General features: G+C 45.6%; 1 protein-coding gene across 33 annotated transcripts in view; it reads right to left on the bottom strand.

Annotated features, from left to right (window-relative positions):
• Nucleotides 1-17,352, bottom strand: part of LOC102900020 — a 369,137-nt gene that overhangs the window by 43,313 nt on the left and 308,472 nt on the right. The window contains exons 15-18 of one of the 33 annotated variants that reach the window (XM_045049714.1): nt 14,534-14,615; nt 12,045-12,362; nt 9,441-9,535; nt 8,557-8,664 (exon numbers count right to left, since the gene is read on the bottom strand). The exons of 31 other annotated variants lie outside the window; for them this stretch is intronic. The gene's annotated coding sequence lies outside the window, so the exon portion shown is untranslated. The remainder of the gene's footprint in view (nt 1-8,556; nt 8,665-9,440; nt 9,536-12,044; nt 12,363-14,533; nt 14,616-17,352) is intronic. One more of the 33 variants, XM_045049713.1, reaches the window with a different exon arrangement.

The following is a 17,352-nucleotide window of genomic DNA, read 5'->3' as shown; positions in this document are numbered from 1 at the left end:
AGGGAAGGAAGGGAGGGAAGGAAGGAAGATAATTATCCAAAAGTCATGAACGTCATGCAGAGAATTGGGATTGAAAGACACAATGGAGAGAGGCAGGGTGGTGCCATGGATTGGTCACTCAGCATGTGATTCTCAAAAGAGGTGACCTGTGATTGGAATAACAAGAAGGCGGAAGCCACAGAAGACCAAGGGAAAGTGATTGTAGCCAAAGGGACTGCAAAAGCCCTGATGTGGGAATGAGGTTTAAGGGTTCACAGAACTGAGGAAAGCCAGTATGGCTTGAGCAGATCAGTGAGTGAGTGAAGGGAAGTTACATGAAATGATATCGTAGAGATGGTAGGAGCCAGGTGGCATAGGGTGTTGTAAGCCTGGGTTAGACTCATTCATCAAATATTTGTTGAATGAACAAATGCACAGGCCTTGGAACACTATGGGAATGTAGCAACTGCCTTTAGGAGTTTACAGTTGCACCAAAAAGATGAAAGAAACCCACATCCATTCATTCCACAAATATTTACTGAGCATGTAGATGTACCAGGCACTACGGTAGATAGAGGGGGTGCTGGGTGAATGAGCTATGGTTCTTGCCTTCCACCAGCTCTCAGTTCTAAAGAGAGAGGCAAGACCACATTGCAGAGCAGCAAGGTCCTTAATTTGAGGAAACCCTGTGTGAGCATGTGAGAAACATCTATCTCAGCCTGGAAAAATTCAAGGAGAAACACAAGGCAGCCAAGATGAAGACTCCGGAGATGGGTTGGTCCCTGGAGGCTGGAAAGGTCAGGTGAACTTCCCAGAGAGAAAACCAGACTTAAGCTGGCACTTCAGGAATAAGTGGAACTTCAGAGGAAAGAGGGAGAGGTTCCAGGTGGAATAACAAATGTGCGCAGACTTGAATCAGAGGTCAACACCTTAGTGGGCATTCAAAGCTCCCACCGTGTTTGTCCCTCTTAACCAACACCTTCCCTGCACACACATGCTTACTCCTGCACGCTCACCCTTCCTCTGTGGCAAAAAACAACTGAAATTATCTGCTAACCATCCTCCAAATTGCTGAGCATCTCAGTTGCTCTGAAACGAAAGTCTGATTCTCATTCTAAGAACACCATCTACAGCTTCCCGATGATTGAATATTCCGTGGATAGAGAACTCCTAATTTCTCCATGTGTTCTACTTTAGGACAGTTCTCTTCTTTAGCAAAGAGATTTGTCCTTAAATAAGTCTCCTTCCTTGACACAGATGCCCCTTGATCTTAATTTTAATCTCAGAAGTACTTTGGTCAATTATTACTAGATATGAATCAATATTAAAACCCCAGGAGCATATAACAATAAACATTAACTTTTTACTCATAATATAGGGGGGGGCTGGGAAAGCTCTGTTGCCTGCTGCAGGGTGGGGGAGGGGGTTCTGCTCCACAAGCCTCTCATCCTCCTCTGGGAAATCCTGTTATTATGGTGATGGCAGAAGTTATAGGAGAATGAGTCTGCCACAGATGCTCCGTAACTTCTGCCTACACTTCATTGGCCAGATCAAGTCACATGTCCAAGCCCAAGGTCAAAGAAAGTACTTAAGAGAAGACCATACTCTGCTTACCCTAAGGCCGTGGCAGGAATAGATGGAATGGGAGAAGTTACAGCCAATATTCAATCAACCACAGAAGTTACAAAGAATTCATCCCACTTCTCCCATTAATGTCAAGTCTCAAAATGGAGGGCTCATGTTCCCATAAACATCCTTACTTTCCAGATTAAGCTTATGTAACTTCTCTTTTTTTTTTAATTTTTAGGATGAGAGCCCAAGCAGAGGGGAGGGGCAGAGAGAGAGAGACAGAGAGAGAGAGAGAGAGACAGACAGACAGACAGAGACAGAGACAGAGAGAGACAGAGAGAGAGAGAATCTTAAGCAAGCTCCACACTCATTGCAGAGTCCGATGCAGGGCTCAATCCCATAACCCTGGGATCATGACCTGAGCCAAAATCAAGAGTGGGACATTCAACCGACTGAGCCACCCAGGCGCCCAAGCTTCCTTAATTTCTTATCCAGCAGGTTTTTAGAACTATCCTCACCCTGACCTGAACACATTGTAGTTTGTTAACATTTCTAGCTAGTGTTTTTGGTAGATGTGGTCATGTGTCTTCCAGTGTGGATTTGCCCGTGCAGGATGGTGCATGCATCTGTTAGAATCTGATGCCTAATAAAACACTCCAAAAGTTAGCTCGTGATCCTGTGCATCGGCAAGACAGTTATTCTGGTCTGGGCTGGGCCTGGTTGAACTCATCTGTGCTTTCTCAAGTGTCTGCAATCAGCTGGCAGATCAGCTGGAGGTTGGTAGGTCTAGGATGGCCTTGGCTATGGTACCTGGAGTCTCTCTCCCATTGTCCACCTTCCTCCAGAAGGCTAACTAGGGCCTATTTGCATGTCTGTATCAGGGTCTAAGAGTTCAAGAATGGAGGCTGCATGCTTGAGGAGTAGGTTCAAAATGGCACAGGATCACTTCTGCTGCATTCTATTGGCCAAAGCTAATCAAAGGGTCAACTCAAAAATCAAGAAGCAGGGAAATAGACACAATGGACTCTACCCTCACATGGGAAAAGCTGCAAAGGGCTTTGACCATTTTCGCAGTCTCTGCTCACACAGGTACTCTGTACTCCATGGCCATGAATGCGTTGCACGTAGTCAGGCTTACTTTGGGTTTTGGCCTGGGCCACACTGTTGACTTACAGAGTGAGAAGTCAGGTAACAATCTCAGACATTGATTCACGAACATTGTCAAGCAAATTCATACTGCACTTATATTTATGCTGTTGATCTGAACCAAAGTACAATCCTTCATATTTCCTTTATCTCCATTGCTATAGCCACCTTTGATCCTTCCATTTCCCTTCTTGTAACAACTCTCTATATCTTTTTAAGGAAATTTCTAAATTCTGAACAACATCTTCAGCTATTTCCTTGCCGTATCTGGTGTAAACAGCAGGTTGTTATCAGGTTAGTTATAACAACCATTTAAGGACAGCGATGGACACATTTGCCAACATTGCTGTACATTTCATGGCAACCATCACAGTACTGGGCAAACGGCTGCCCCTTGGTTACCATATGAAGTCACGCAAGAGTGAATCAATACTCAATACAACACAAATCCAATGAGGTAAATCAGTGGCTCTTCAGTTCTTTTCTTTTCCGTAGGGTCTTTTTAAACAAATTTTTAAAAAATGTTTTATTTAATTTTGAGAGAGACAAAGCATGGGCGGGGCAGGGGCAGAGAGAGAGGGAGACACCAAATCTGAAGTAGACTCCAGGCTCCAAGCTGTCAGCAAGGAGCCCAACACAGAGCTCGAACCCAAGAACTGGGAGATCATGACCTGGGCAGAAGTCAGATACTTCACCAACTGAGCCACCCAGGCACCCCATAGGAGAGTCTTTTTTAAAAAAGATGAAATATCCTATGAAAATCCAACATGAGAACCAGATAAACATGGGACTCCTTTCATCAGAAGAGGGGACATTCCCGAAGTTCTCCCTACTCAGCTTCTCCATTCCAATTTCCCCTAAGGTATCTGAAGCTTCCATGGATGCCGTGGAACAAAATCTGAAAATCACTTAATGAAACCAATGCTTTTCAAACTTGGACAAAGATGGTCATCAGTAAGAAATGCATTTTACATGGTGACCCAGAACCCACACGCACAGAGGTAATGGAGGCAACTTTCTCGATACCATCTCACCCTGAGTGCAATATACTCTATATTTTCTATTCTACTCATTTCACTTCTGGAATACTGATCACGTGCTAGTAAGTTGTTTTTACAACCCACTGAACAGGTCATGTCCCATTGTTATAAAACTACTGGGCGATTTGACGCCTGAAGACTGAAGATGCCTTGCAGTGTTGAAACTCTACTGGCCTATTGTTCAATAGCTTCCATACCTTCCATGTCCACTGTTGTTCTTGGGGACAAGGAGAAACTAGTGATGGATACCACCAAAAGGAAGCAGAAGTAAAGTTACAGATAACGTTCCCAAGAGTAATAGAGACCATGTGCCCTTGTTAACCCTGATAAAATTAGTAGATTATCTTGTGAGAAGAGTTTACTCTAGAGCCAGAGTACCTCACCTCAGTAACGACCTCCTCTGTTGCGTGGGTCTAATAATTAGCATCTACCCTGTACGGTTGTTAATGGCACCAAACAGGATCATGTATAATGGACTTAGCAGAGCCAGGAACACAGTAAGCGTTCAGAGTCCCCTAGCACTAATGAGGGAGTAGATGGAGCAGGTGGCTTTTCTCCCCCCAAAGAAGTGGGCTCAACAGTCAAGACAAAAGATGAATTGATCTCTCTCCCAGGTCCCCTCCCATTTTAACAGTCAGGGGAACAGGACTTCAAATTCTTGTTCTGTTACTTAACAGCTGAGGTCTTAACAATGGTCTTGGATGACTTACTTGCTGAACCTCAAGATCTTCTGCTGTGAAATGAGACTGACAAAACCTCTTGGAGAGAGTTGCTGTAAGGATAGTTGAAATAATGAATGTAAAACACCTGGCCCGGTACCTGCTATGCATTAATTCCTCTACAAAAGGAAAGAGACAGAGACAGGAATGGAGAGAGAAACAACTTCAGAACATCTGTCCAAAGAAAGAAAAAGTGCTCTAAAATGCAATTGTTTGCATTTTGAAAATGATTGAAGACCATTCAAGTTGCGTAAGCAACAGCCAACCAGAGCCACATTCCACTGGTTATCTTAGCTACGATTTAGTGCTCCTCCTAGATGCAGAGCCCCACTGAGAAGTTCCAGCAACCTGAAGTCATGATATAAGGCAAGTCCCTCTCATCAGAGAACCTATCATCAATCCATATCTCGACTCTGCTCCCCTTTTCATTGAGCACTTACTATGTAGCAGGGGTTTTAGACTGTCAGCTGTCTTACACACATCATTTTGCCTAATTCTCAGAGCAACCTGATCACATAGCCTTCATTATTTCCACTTCACGGTTGAGAATCCTGATGCCACGTAACTAGTAAGAGGCAGAGAAAGAATGTGAACCCAGATCTCGCTGAGTATTAAAGCCTTAGTACTCTGCATCTCCCCAATTCTATACCCACAGATTAATAGATGTAGGCATAAAGACTGCCAGATGTAACATAGAATACCAACCACAGAGCATCTCTGTGTACACATCCCAATAGTAAAGGAGAGCGGTTAAGAACACAGTCCTGGCCTCAAAATTCATGTTCTATGACTGAATGACTCAAAAGTTCAAGAGAGAGAATCAGATGGATACATGACATAATATAAATTTTCTGTGAATGCACACAGACACAACACGCAAGCACACACACACACACACACACACACACACACACACCATCGACTCAGTGCTGAAAGATACCTTAGAGAACATTTAATTCAGCTCCCTTCTTTGCAGATGAGAAAGCCAAACGGGGTGGAGGTGAATGCACCAGGGGTTTCATGCCTGGGGTCCCACGGGGAAGGGGAGAAGTCTCCATTAGAACCATGGACCTTAGACACCCAGTCCTATGCTCTTTCCACCTCACCCCAGCTCTCTGTAAATGTTCCCAAGTTTTCAAGTGGTTACTCCCCAAATCGAAGGAAATGGCTGTCTCAGATAAGGCAGATTCTTACAGAGGAAGAATGTCCACCTCACTCTGAGATTTTCCCCTATCTGCTCATTCGCAGAGGTCACAAGAAGGGCAGGAGAATGCTCCCATGACGTGACTCCTGGGTCTTCATTCCTAAGAATGCAGGAAGGTTTAAATAAATCAGACTGCAGGCAAGAATTCAGACAGGCTCCCCCACATGTTCTGTGTTTTTTTCCCTAGTGGATCCCATCAGCTGTCCTGTTGCTAAGAGACCAGAGTGGGTGGGAAAGGCCAATAGTCCTATTTTTCAAACTTATCTGCAAAACCGGTTGTGCCTTTGCTCCCTCCAGGGGTTCAGCTTTCTCAAGAACAGGATATTACAACCAGGCAGATGGAGAGAGTGAGAGTACATTTTTTCGAGAAATGGACCGAGCTTTTCCTGGACATTCAGTGTCATCCAGCAGAGTCCTGGGAGCTGCCCATTATGAGTCTGATGCAATGTTTGGGAAAGAGCCTCAGCGTACACATGACTCAACGAAATATTATGATTTGTAGTCCTATCTGTTGGGAAGTTGCACTTATCAGCACCAACAAGTGCTGAGGGTCAGTAGGAGTGCTGGGCTGAGCTTGTCATTGGAGAATTAAAAAAGAATAATAAAAAAAAAAAAAAAAAAACAAGCAGGGGTTGTGGGGAGGTGAGGATTTGAATCACTCCGGGACTTTCCTTTTCGGTTGCATTCCAATCGGACAGACCTAAACCTGGCAGAGTCATTCCATTGCTCAATGTCAAAAACATTCGCCTGGAATGCAGGACATGTGAACTTGGACACCCCCTGCAGCTTCCCTGTGTGGCCCAGCATGCTGCATCTACTCGAAACATATCCGTCATGGGAGCAGAGGCAGAGCCCAGGCTGGGGTTAGCAGGGAGGTGGCCCAATTTCACATAAAGGAAGGTGGGGATAAAAAAAGGTGAGCTCTGGACAGCATTCCTCCTTCAAGGTCTTTGTACTGGCTCACAATATACTCTGATGAGCCAAGCAGAGATGGAAAATGAGCCCTTGGGAAAAGGCTGGTGATTTTTTTTTTTTTTTGCCTGTAGAAGAAAGCAAGAATGTGAATTAACTTCCTCCTTTTCTGGGTTTGTACTTGGCAGTTTATGGTGGTGGGGAGGGGGGGGAACCTGCTATAATCACGGTATTTCCAAAGAACTCTAAGAGACATATACATGGACATCTGATTCCCTATTCTGTCCCCTGCCCAGAGACTCCTCCCACTTGACTTACTCAAGGTAGCAATCCTTGCCACTCTAGTATAAATGAAGACATAACCCAGCATACCCAGAAAGCCCACTTAGACCTCGCAGCATGCTCCAAAGCTCAGTGTCCCAGCCAGCAAAGAACTAACGGTTGGTGCAGCGTTCTGAGTTACCATATACAAATCACGTCACTCCCTCTCTACCTCCAAATTCAGGAGAGAAAAAAGAAAGGCATCACAGGGGATGTGCCATCAACAGTGGAGAATAATGGAGTTGAGTGCCGAACACTGTGTGTGAGGATCAGGGATACACAGGTTCTAGAAAATAAAAACACCTAAACTAAACCAAACATTTACTGTAAACTAGAAATTTGGTGGCTTTTTCCTATTTAATTCTCACCAAAAAACACAACAAAATATTTGCAATCCCTTTTCGGATTTACTGCTCTGTAGGATACACTGGTCAAAATAGTCTTGAAAGTCCCTCCTGCACCAAAGGGGAAAACTTGCTGCTGAAAGCGATGATTACTCAGGCCAGCTGTCACAGATGATGCAATCTCTCACACAGGACAGCAATTAGCTGAAATAATCCCAAACCACCATTGCCCTTAATTCCTGATTGCCCGTCTGGGTTTGCAGTTTTGGCGACCAAGAAGACACTTGAAGTGACAAGTGAAAGGGCTATTCAAAGAAGATTCTAGAATGAGGGCAAGTGTGTCTTTTTGGAAGACTGACAGGTGGGTGAGAGACCACTCAGCCGAGGTGAGACTAAAGGTAGGGTGTTCAGAATTCAGCTTATTGCCTTTTAATCTCTGGAGCTAGGGAGGAGGACGTGAAGGTGGGAGGGGGTTAAGGGCGAGACACTGACGTCAGGGCAGATCTCACTGCTGTTCTGATTGCGGGCTGACTGTGACACAGGCGTCTTATTTACGGAGGCGTCAGAATGTAATAGTTTGGACATCGACCACCTTGTTCTTCTCCAGCAGTCTGATAAAACTTCTTGTCTCCTCATGGCACAAAAGGGCTGACAGCTTTCAAGTGGTGGCATTCAAAGCCACGATTATGACTTCTATAAAGGCATTCATAAGCTATCCATCACAAGACAGGGTGTGGTCACACTGACATATTGTCAATAGGTAAAACAATGAGTCACGTTCATATCTAGATTAGTATTCCGAGAAGACAGCGAAAGAAGTGTGTCAAATTCTCCCTTGCACTGTCCAGAGCTTAAAGAATAATGCCAGCCTCACCGTAGATGCCCCTGAAGTAGAAAGATGCTTTGTCATGGGTTGAAGATAGTAACGATCACTTCCAAGTTAAACTTTAACACTGTTAACTGGGCCTTTAGGAAAATTGCCAAAAGAAAATTGTCAGCATTACATCCCTAGCATGCAGCACAGTGCAAAGCAAATAGTAGCTGTTGAGTAAATTGTTGCTGAGTCAATCAGTGCTCAAAGCAACTCAAGTTTGACAGAGTGAAAAGAGATCCTTCTCTAATGATGTTTGGGATTTTTGTCTACGGAAGACAACTTGTACTGGTCAGTTCATCTGGGCCATGACTTTCACCCCCAACAAACTTGCCCCCTGGTCCCGTATCACCCATGCTGGTCAACACTGCTTCCCCTCTATGAAATGCCCTTCTACCACATTTGCCTGGTACATTCTATTCCTCACTTGAAAATCTCTTCAAATACCTACCGTGCTGAAAGCCTGGCCCTGCCGCAGGTCTACAGACAACTGGTCACTTCCTCTTTTGTGCCCACACGACGTACAGTACGTAGCACAGAGCCTAGCAAGTAGTATCACCTGAAAACATTTTGACTGATGAGCAAATGAATACATTTAAGGTCATCAGAATACAGACAGTGGGAGCAAATCAGTGTAGCAGTAGCAGCGAGGTGCCCACCAAGTCTAAGGCCTGGTGCCCTGCCTTTAGTGACAATCACATTGCACAGCAAGTGGCTTGGGAGAGTGGGGCTGGGGAAGAAGCTATAAAACGGGAATCCATGTAACCTTTGTTGTACTCCAACATTCCCAAGAGTGTTTCGACTGACCCCAATTAAGAACAGTGTATAAAACTGAGGAGCCATGAAGAGCATGGGTACCAACGTTACCCCCTAAATAGAAGCCACTGCCCCGTGTGGGGTCCAGTACCATCTCTGAAGGACTTTCATCTCCTCTCAAAAGAAAACAAGAAAAGCGGAAGCAGCTGTCCTTCCTCCTCTGGGGATGGCATATGTGCTAAAATAATGTTGGTCATCTCCATAAGTACCTTTGACTCATGCAATTGGTCATCCAGACACATATTTCCGCCTAGGCCTGTCTTGTTTCCTCTTGGAAGAGGAAGGATCATTCTGGCCAAAGGGACCGAGTCCTTCAGGAGATGGTTGGTCCTCCAAAGCAGCAGCCCAAGATCTGCAGCTAGAAGCTTGGGCCATGTGGAACTATAGAAGGGTCAAGAGGCTCCCCAGCCATTTCCAAACCAATTAAGCATCTAGGCTCCTCAACATCCACCCTGGGCAGCAAAGCTAGAGGGAACAACAAACATGGAGGAGCCCATCCTTCTGTCCTCCTGAGCCAACCTTTTATTTTCCTCACGAAAGCTTCACGAACATTCAAGTCACAAAATATTCGTAGCATGGGCGAGGAAGTCTGTGTTTGAGTATGTTTCAGATCTCTAGTAAAAAAAAAATAAAATAAAAACATCTAGAAAGGTGCACACACCCTTTTCACAGTGGTCATCTCTGGAGACGTGAATGGGATTGCACGGCAATTAAAAGGAATGTTTACTATGTTCTCTATATGCTTCTGAATAGTTTGATTCTTTTTTTTTTCACCACAAACACACATCGATTATGAAATTTGAAAGATAAAATAATTGTGTCAAAATGAGGATAAAGGGTGTGTTTGGACCACTCTGGCCTCAAGAGCTCTCTTTCTTCCTCAGCAGCACTAAGAAGCTGTGCTGTGTGATTTCCCCACTCCAATCATGGAGCCTCTGGGGACTCAGATTCTCCCATTCTTCCACATTTACTGATGAGTCAGTGGGGAACGGAAGGTTTCCAGAGAAGAGGTACCACCACTAAAATTGGTCGCAGAACCAGTGAAGCCTTTCATTTGCATGATCTCACATTGATCCTCTTGCAACGTCCACAAAATAAGCACCACTGGCTACATTTTGAGGATGAGAAAATGAAGTTCAGAGGGCTTAATCGCGTGCTCAGGGCCACACAGCCCATGAGTGACAAAGCAGGAGTCACAACTCAAATCTGCCAGGCACACAAGCTCCTGCTTTTAAAGGTGTGTCGCACACTCAGTTCCAATGACCACTGTGTCCGGGGAGCTCTGCCAATGACACCTCCCTAGACTCGTCCTGGCCTCTCCACTTACACTCTCACATCAGGAGAGGTTGCTCTTTCCGGCTGAGTTGAAAAGGAAAATGCAAAGCTCATGCATTTTACTCCCCCTTGGGCTCTCCAGTGTGTGTAGGTGTGATCAGCAACTTCTTACTACCAAATTACAAGGCTTATTCTTGGACTTCCTCATAGTTAATGGTTTGATTTGAATGCTCAGGCTTCTCATCCACCTGTCAGCTCCATAATAAGTTCACTCAAGTCCAAAAACAAAAAAGAGAGAGAGCAATAAAGCACAAGTAGAGGATGGAGACACGACCAGTATGAAAATGTCTGGGGATTTTAGTCAGAGTGGGTCCAGAATGAGTCAGCAGGGAGATGTGGATGGCAGGACAGATTTGAACTTCAGCACCCTTGAAGGGGTTCAGGTGCTGAGAATGGGGAAAGTCATCGCCCCCTTTCATGTAGGACCGAAGACAGGTTCCTAGTCTCCCTGGACATAGTTCCCTCATTTGTAGAGCGGAGATCATGATAGAGAATATGCAAGTCAATTGCTTAGCAGAGCGCTGGCGTCCATTAAACATCCCAAAAACAAAACCAGTCTCATCATGTCTTCAGCAATAATAAGACGAGACACTGTTAGTCTCCTTACTTTACAAATTATGAAACCAAGGTGACAAAGCTCTCGAGTGGCAGAAAATAGACCAACGCCAGGTTGGCCTGATTCTGAAGTCCATTTTCATAACCACTAAGCTATACTTCCTCCCTCAATAGAAAATTTAGAACAAGAAGAAAATCCCCCATAACCTCATGACCCAGAGATAAGCACTTTTACCCTTTTAAATACTTTCAGATTTTCTTTCATACAGAGATGAATACTGTTGTTCAAAATTGGGGATCGTGCATTGCATTCTACATTTACTTTTTACATTTGTCCAGACACCGTAACCACTTTCCCGCATCAATAAATGTTTGTTCCTCTAGCTGTTCTTTGTGGCCACTTAGTGTTTGTTCATATGGACTACGGACATGCTGTATCCCTACCATTTAATCCCCTATCGTTGAATATTTAAGTGGTTACATTAAGATGTTTTTAACTTTTTTTATTATTGAGGTAGAGCTGACATACAATGTTATATCAGTTTCAGGTGTGCAACATAGCGATGGGGCAACTCTGTATATTACGTGGTCCTCTCATTGTCACCCTATGATGTTATTACAGTATTACTGACTATACTCTGTATGCTATACTTTTCATGACTTATTTATTTTGTAACTGGAAGTTTGAACCTCTTAATCCTCTTCTCCAAATTTCTCACAAATGCAATCAATACTGTCGGAAGTATCCTCACTGCAGTGTCTTTGTCTCAGCCTTTACCTAAGGAGGTGCAGAAGCAGTGGGGCTTGTTCTAGACTAGCAGTTGGGTGAATGATGAGACTTCAAGCCTTGTTCCATGAGAAAGGTGTGGAGGGACTGACTGAAATTGTCCTCCCCAGAGAAGTGAGGCTCTAGGAGCAGGAATAGGGACAGGACAGATGCCCTCAGTGGCTGGGGAGAAGCCTGTAGCATAGGAACAGAACTGCCTCCAACGGTCCTGAGCTGGTATGACCGAAGGACGGCAGACTTCTGCCGAATGTGCAAAAGTACTTTCCCATGGACTCCACTGTCAAAGGATGTGTTAATTAACCTGCCTCAAGAAATGGTTAAGTTCCCCACCAGGTAGGAAGCTCAACGTGGGAGCCTACTGAAAAGCAAGCACTTTACAAACATCACCTCGTTTAATTCACAGAACACTACTAAGGGACAGGGTCCAAGGAGATACACTAACTTACCTCAGTTCACACAGCTGGTAAGTTCTGGAAATTGAGACCCAGGTCTTTCGGATAACAAAACCCTTACATCCAGGTGTAGTGATGAAAAGCATGAGTTTAGAGGAAACCAGACTTGGGCTTAAGAATATTCTTTCACTTGCTGGCTGTGTGACCTTGGGCTAGTGACTCAACCACTCTGAACCACAGGCAGGATAATAACTGCATCCACTTCTGAGCATGCTCATGAACATCAAAGAAACCAACTCCTGTAAAATGCTCAGCACAGAGCCCAGCACAGATTATGCTCAATAAATGTTGAGTACCTGCTGAAAGAAAGGTCTAGAAGAAACACATCAAAGTTTTCAGACTTTGCTTCAGAACACATTAGTTCTTCTCTAAAACGAGCCCACCAAAGTTTACCCAAGACCTTTGGGCACCCCAGCTCCCAGAGACAAAGTGTGGAACACTGACTGACTCACACACTCCATTCACCCATTCATTCATTGCTGGGCCCTAGACTAGGTGCCATGGCTATGATTGAGCAAGAACGTGGTGGTGGCTGGCCTAACGGAGCTTCCAGCTTCTGGGAGGAGACAGATCCTAATACATGATGATAATTAAGGGTGCAAAGTCCATAACAGAGGACAAAAGCAAGATGTGATGGGAGCACCTTACAGGGGAGTCAGGGTAAGCTTCATAAACTGGTGGCATCTACAGAAAGCTGAGCCCTACAGAAAGAGGAGGTGGTAACAGAGAACAAGGTCCTGGGTGAGCAGAATTACTTAGGAGTTAAGAAGGAGAGGGTGAGAGGTCATGGTGAGTCCAGAAAATTCAGCAGGAGCCCTGGTAGAACAATGGGACTTTACCTTGAGGGCTATGTGGACCCATAGTGCAGGGTTTAAGCCAACAAGTAATATGAAGAGATTGGCATTCAGAGAGGTCACTGGGCACATGAGTGGACTAAGGGGGAGCAAGCCTGGAGGCGGAGGCCTCCGGGACATGGTGGTAGCCCCAACAAGAGAATGGCAATGGGACACAGAGAGTGGACAGAGCCACGAAAATCAGGAGCCACACCTGCCAAGTCCACCCACACTGGAAGCAGCCCCAGGACACCCGGATGAATTGGGTTCTCTTTCCAGATACTGGGTGGAGCTTGACATGGTAGCTGCCCCTAAGATATTAAAAAGCCAAGCCAAGGGGTGCCTGCATGGTTTAGTCGTTAAGTGTCAAATGCTTGATCTCAGCTGAGGTCTTGATATCTTGGCCATGAGTTGGAGCCCCCCTGCACTGGGCATGAGGCCCACTGAAAGAAAGAAAGAAAGAAAGAAAGAAAGAAAGAAAGAAAGAAAGAGAAAATTGAAAAGCCAAGCCAAGAAAGATTCTGGTGTCAGAACCCTGTATCCTTCTTCTTTGATTCCACAAGCTCAAATCATAGCAATTCAGAAGACTCTCTTGGTAAGCAGAGCAGAATTTTTCTAATTTCTGGCTCCAAAGGTATCCCTCTGCAGAGCTTCAGCCTTAAGCCAGTGCAGGGAATGAAAAGGGAGGGAGAGCTGGGAGGACCAGGAAAACCAGTTCTTAATAATAATGGTTCGGCTCCTCATAATAATAGCTTCTGGTTTACAGAGCACTTTCACAGACATTATCTCATTTGATTCTCACAGTGAATGGGGAGTGGAGGGAGGAGGGACACGAGGCAATTAGCATCAGTCCCACCCTTTCAAATATGGATGCTTGTGGCTCAAAGAAGTGAAGTGATTTGCCCAAGATTACAAAACCCATGAGTGGTTTTATGACTCTCACTTCAATGCCTCAGCTCCCTCCCTTAGAGCTAATTTTTTGGGAGTGAGAATGGTTCTTTTTGCCTAGGAAGAAGGATGGCATATGTATGCCATTAACTCTTAACAACAGGAAGTTCAAGTCTAACAGAGAATCGCTGGGCTGATGAGGTCCCAAGCAGGGCACCTTCGAGTGCTGTGGGCACAGGGTATGGGCAAAAGGAGAACAGACTCTAAGTGTTGCTGGGAGTGAGCTGGATGTACAAGAGGCAGGAAAATGCTAGTGCATGGTTGTGCCCAAGGGGACTGCTAGAATGAGGACCTGGGGGGGGGGGGGGGAAGAAGGGAGAGTAGGAACTCCACACAAGAGTCAAGGGCTGCTAGATGGATGAGTCCTTCAGCAGAGGCCAACAGCCCATCTAGATGTCAGGAAACGAGCAAATTCCACAAACAGCCTCATCAACTCTGAGTAGGGCATTCGGGTAAAAGGTCCTTGCTGTGGTGCCTGTTCATGTCAGCACAGAGTTGATACGAAGAAAGACCCGAGTCTCTGTGTCAGGACAGACAACTCAGTGAAATCCACCAAGCAGAAACCAGCTCTTGTGGCCTTGTGGTATGGGGTCTGGCAGCTGACCAGGAAGCTGTGAATGGTTCCTGTTTCCAGAGAAGTTGAGCTGAGTCCCTCCCACCCCGGAGAACCACAGAAAGGAATTTTGCAGGGATGGTCCATACCTGGCAACCAGGAAGGAAAGAGGGAATGATTTCCCAGGATCCTGTTGGAGACCCACATCAAAATGGCTCTGTCATCTCTATCCTGAAGTGGGGAGAATCAGAGCATATGAGCCTCAAACCACAGGCACGGTTGGTACTTCCTGCATACCCGCTGTACCCCAAATCCTATGCAGAGCCCTTTATGCCTGACCCCATTCAGTCCTTACAACAGCCTCGCATTATGTTGAGGAAACGGAAGCCCAGAGTGTATAAGCACTCTATCCAAGTTCACCTAGCAAATGAACTGCAGAACAGATTTGTCAAGAAGTCTGGAAGCTCAGACCTCATGTTCTTTCCACTCCCCACAAAGCTTGTGAGTTTGAGTGCTTGAAATAGCGTGGCAGGGGTATGAGAGGAAGGGGGCATGGAAGCAGGATGGAAATTGTGTCTTAAGCCACCACCCTGACTCACTCCCTTAATAAGCATCTAATGACAGCTGAAGTGTCTGCCTTGGGGGGAGTGGGGGTTTCTAGAATAGTACTTTGGAGAAAAATCCCGACTGGCAGTGACTGAGGCATGAATCAGCACAGCAAGTTCCAGGTCAAAGAGGAAGCCTTAAGGAGCAGCAGCCCCAAATACAAGAGGGATAGTTCAGTGTCATCTGAGAAATCTGGGACCCGCAGGGGCTACATCGTGGCTTTCTGCTTCCAATTTCAGCCTTGTATCAAACTGCTCCCTGAACTGGAAACTACCGCAGCCTGGCCTTCTTCTAGGTCACTGACGTGAGGATCCCCATCTTGCCTCAGGTCTTTGTTCCTTGAGTAGTCTCCATTGGGAACATCCTTGCTCTCTTCTCTGCCCCTGTAACTTTGAGCAGTACTTCAAAGCCAAACCCAAATTCCTATCCTTCCATGAGATCTGTCTGACCTAGTCTGTTCACTCATGAATTCATTGAATCATCCACTAGACAATATTTGTTAAGCACCCCAATTCCTGAGCACCATGGAAGATATTGGGACGCATTGACAGAAGACCGTCCCTACCCTCATTGCTTCATTGGAAAAGGAAATACGTGGGAACAGAGTGTAATAAGAATAACAATACGACCTTGGGGGATGCTTCAATGTTAACAGAAATGCTTAACTTTTCTGGGCTACGGATGGGTCGGGGAGGCTTCCAAATGAGGCAGCATCCTGGACGTGTTTTGAATGGTGGGTGAGATGACCAAAAAGCAGGGTACTCGGAGTCAAGAGATCTGGGCTCCTGTCCACCCTCTGCCTCTATCCTGACCTTGAAGGAGACACCTCTCCTCTTTGGACCTCATTAAGGGGGCTGGACTGGCACGGCAGCCAACACCTGTCCTGCCTGAGCTCTGGTCTTCATATTGCCTGGCCACCAAATTATTGCTCATCCTGCCTTTTGTATTGCCAAACCTCTATCTCCTTATATGTAAAAATGGACATGCTAATAACCAAACCTTGGGACTCCGGAAGATGCAACAAGACAATGGCAAAGTGCTTTGGAAATGCTCATATACAGAGCGCTGAGAAGGGACTGTGTGGTTGTGGGTCAGTTCTCCACTGACGATGCTTCCCTCTGCCTTCCTCTGGGCATCTAGCACAAGGATGGACACACCACAAGAGCATCATAATACATGCTGAATTGAGCTTTATTTTACACGCACATGCACACACATTCACACACACCAGCATGCACACACTTGTCCTCCCTACATCTCAGAATATTTTCCCCCTTCATCCCCATCAAAGCCCTGACCTCCTCTGTCCAAACCCTACTCTACCAAGTGCCCAGCAGCCTCCCTCCCAGGGCACCAACTCATCTCTTCCTTCTCTACTCCTCACCATGACTCAGCAACCCACCTGCCATCTGTGAGCACCATTCCTGGGTCCTACCTTCTGAGTGTCATCCTAGACCTCCCATTCTTGTTGGAGCAGGTGGTTGGTGAAGTTGCCGTGGGAGGCATGACCACTTACTGAATGCCTGCTCAGTGGCCAGGCTCTGTGACACCTCCCATTGATCCTCCCAATACCTCTGTGTGATGACAGTTATGATTCCCACTGTTCTGATAGTAATTGCCATCATGAAATGAACACCTGTCATGTGCCAGGCACTATACCTAGTGTCTCACAAGTACAAATCCATCTAACTGTATACTTTAAATATAATAAGCTCATTATATGACAGTTATGGGTAGATAAAGCTGGTTATTGGGTGTTTTTTTAATTTAAAGAAGACACCGGAATTGGGGGCCTAGGGAGGTACGTGTCAATGATATGGGAAGTTTCTCAGTCTTGTGTAAAGGGAGCTCTGAGAGCACACATTCGCCCTATAACAGTAATCCCAGGAAGTCACGTTTAGGCACCTGCTGGGACCTCCACAGAGGCAGTTGAAGTAGAAGAAAAAATACTGGCCAAGGAAGAAAAGGACCTGATTTTTAACTGAGGCCCTGCTTTTACACACTCTGTGTCTTCGCATGGAAACACCCCCATGTGTTGATTGGACAGGAGCTGAGCTCCCATTGTAGGAGGCAGCAGGACATAACAAAATGGCATGAGTTTGCAACCCAGACATACCTGGATTGGTTTTCCCACCTTGTCGTTGAGGAATGCACTAAGCCCAAACGTACAGTGATGCATTTTAACACCCTGAAGCCCTTCTTCCAAGTGAGCTGTATCCAGATCAAGAATCAGAGCACTGTCAGGACCCCATAAGCCTCCTCCTGCACCCTTCCAATCGCTATGTCCACCAAATAAACCTTGATTTGGCTCGACTTCCTTCACTCATTAGCTGTGTGACTTTCAGCAGATTTTCTGGTCTAT

Source organism: Felis catus, chromosome F2, assembly GCF_018350175.1.
Source record: "Felis catus isolate Fca126 chromosome F2, F.catus_Fca126_mat1.0, whole genome shotgun sequence".
Classification (NCBI taxonomy): domain Eukaryota; kingdom Metazoa; phylum Chordata; class Mammalia; order Carnivora; family Felidae; genus Felis; species Felis catus.
The sequence above is the reverse complement of the archived record's forward strand: the minus strand, read 5'-3'. Positions and strand labels throughout refer to the sequence as shown.